Below are 3162 nucleotides of genomic sequence, written 5' to 3'. Positions count from 1 at the left end.
AACAACCTATAAAACACTGTTAGTTGATATTTTTTTGCTCTTTTTTTGCTCTCCGATAATATATAATACGTTCCCCAAAAACTACCCCTAAGTCATATATACTCACCCCTTGTGATCAAAAATGTTTTAAATGTTGTAGAATTACCCTAAGAACACGGAGCGACCCAAGGACTACCGTCTTATGCATTTTTCCCACAAGTGTTTCAGCATATTGTTGACACGCAGGGATGCTTTTTAGGCTATTAGCGAGTGAAAGCTTAGCACCGCCAAGAGCGCCGATGGTAAGGACCATTAGTTTAATAGAATATTCCGGGTACAGTCGTTGCAACTCCCTTATAAGGTCTCGATACCTTCCTTTCTTTTCATTCTCTTTGGCTATGATGTTTTTGTCAGCTGGTGCCTCAAATTCGATAACGAACATGGTTCGCATCTCGAAGTCAAGAAGAACCATGCTAGGCCTCGAGTGAGCAACAGAAACAATTGTCGAGAATATAAAGTTCCAGTATATGCGGCACTTTCCATTCTCGACAATTGGCTCGATTTCCCTAGGAGCATTTAGAGGAGCGATATTAAGGTTATTGCCGTAAGAGTGACAGAGATGCTAATAAAGCACTCTTAGTGCCGTATTGTGCCTTTTAATGTAGGTCGTTCCTGCGTGAGTTGGACAACTAGATAGTATGTGAGCTAAATGCTCGGGGTGTGCATAGCACGCCCTGCAGCTGTCATCAGGAATGTCTTGGCTCAAAATGTGGCGACGGTATGTTAAGGTGGAAATGACAACGTATTGGCATGCAAAAATGAAACCCTCCGTGCCAGACTTCAATCCGGGCGATCTAAGGAAAGAAAACGTTAGCTCACGAGACATTGACCGATCTTTCACATTTCGGTGGAAGATAACGGCATCCTCTTATCAAGGAGCTGTTCACGAAAGTTTTCTACTTGTGCTTTTTTAATCCGGGCTTTCACGAGTGAGAACTCGAGGTAGATAAGATTTGGTGCATTTTGCTCATGCTTTAAGTTAATTTCGAGTATTTCAGCAGCCTCCTCCGCTGCTTTGTACAGAAACACTCCTTGCCAACTTCTTCGTGATACCTGACCATTTTAGAAAGAGGGTTTCTTCCATTTGCAACTCTATGTGCTGTACCCAGAATAATCCTGTTGTGAAGACATTCAAGGCTCAATATTCCTCGACCACCTTGACGGCGTGAGATGTACAGTCGCGGAACGGAAGACTTAAGATGCATTCTTTTGTTCACGTGCATAACCTTTCTTGTCCCGATATCAAGGGATCTGAGCTCGTTCTTCGTCCATGGAACTACTCCAAATGAATAGAGTACTAACAGGACGGCAAGCATGTTCGTTGCAGATACCTTGTTCCTTGTTCTCTCCAGCGCAAAGGTGTCTTATAGTGCTTCTATCAACGAGCTCAGGATCTTCAGGGATACCATTCAGTTTTCCTCGCTTCAAATAAACCTTGGCGCATTTGTCTAACCCAAGTTCTATTCCAATTTCCTTAGTGTATCGTTCGACAATCCCTAGAGCTAGATGTATTTGCTCTTTGTTTCTAGCATAGATCTTAAGATCGTCCATGTAAAATACATGAGTGACCTTGTACTTTCGATCCTCAGGTTTGCCGCACAAGTACCCGTCGGAATGGCAAAGTGCTAGAGATAGTGGCAATAATGTAAGCCAAAAGAGGAGTGGGCTCATAGTGTCGCCCTGAAAGACACCTCTCTGAAAGGTGACCTTGTTAGTTGTCACACGATTTTGTCCAGATGAGATAGTAAAGCTGGTTTTTCCAAAGCTGCATCAATCTTTCTATGCACCTCACGATTAGCGGATGAACCTTTAAGATTTCCAAAAGACAGATGATAAGTCTATGGGAGGTCGTTTCAAGAGCTTTCCGATAATCAATAAAGGCCATCGGTAGGTCACGCTGGTAGAATGCTGCATCTTTGCAGACACATCTATCATGGAGCAGGTTCTCCCGACATCTCGTTACGCCTTTCTTTGAGCCTCGTTGTTCATATATTTCTTGCCACACAGGTACAATTGCCCGAACAATTCTATCATTTAGGATTGCTGTGAATATCTTATAAAGTGTGTTCAGACAAGTGATTGGCCTGTAATTTTTCGGGTCAGCTAAGTTGCCTATTTTCGGCGGGAGTATTGTGCGCCCTTCCACCAACCACTCCGGAATCGGCTCTTCCGACTTTAAATATGAGGTGAAAAATACGGGCCAAATGCTGATGTGGTGAAGAAAACTAATTCCACTAGAAGGTTTTGACACACTCTGGTCCCGGTGCGGAATAGTTCTTCATCCCTCTTAATACTTTTTTTACCTCCTCGGTAGTGATGGTTGGGCATTCTTAATCAGGTGTTATGAGGGCATCACATGGCTCCTTGAAGCTATTCATATTTTCTGAGTCTTTATCCAGTCTATGCTCACTTCGTAGACTTCTCTCCAAAATACTTCGACCTCCTCTGGTTTGGATGGATATTCGACAGTAACTGGAGGGTCTTGAAAGATTCGAGATGGGTCAGAGAGAAACTGTTGATTCCTCTGACCTTCCTCTCCCTCTGCTCTAGACTTCTCTTAGCGTCAGATAGTATCCGTATTCTCTCAACAATATGCTGCCTGATGGTCAGCAGCTTTGACTTGTTAAGTGTATGATAAGAGGTCCGGAATTCGCGCGCGAACTTTCGAACCTTGGCGGTAAAATTCCTGCCAGATGTGATGTAGTTAATCACACACTGAATGCGGGACGCATACTGTCTTGCCCAGCCTATCTTTATGGCAAGTTGATGCATTCGTCTTTTGGTCTTATGATCAACCGCATTATACCGCATTATACACACAATAATTGATAACCCAGGGGTCTGATTCGCCAGAAAAATGTCCACGAAGCTCATCATCTATTTCAGCCAGATCTTTAGGCTTGAGAGAAACCTTGGTGTTGATGTTTCTCCGGTACATAAAGCATCGCTCATTCTCTATTGGGTGTTGTCATTGTTGTTCCCACGAGAAGCTAGGGAAAGGGGTTCGTCCATCCTTGTAGACCACCTCCTCTCGGGGGTTAATTTATTCGGGACCACCCCTGGACAATTCTCCGCGACTCTCTATTTATTTTTGTAACCGTATGCAGAAGAAACCCTTGGTAT

Source organism: Belonocnema kinseyi, chromosome 8 (assembly GCF_010883055.1).
Source record: "Belonocnema kinseyi isolate 2016_QV_RU_SX_M_011 chromosome 8, B_treatae_v1, whole genome shotgun sequence".
NCBI lineage: Eukaryota > Metazoa > Arthropoda > Insecta > Hymenoptera > Cynipidae > Belonocnema > Belonocnema kinseyi.
Note: the sequence above shows the minus strand (reverse complement) of the source record.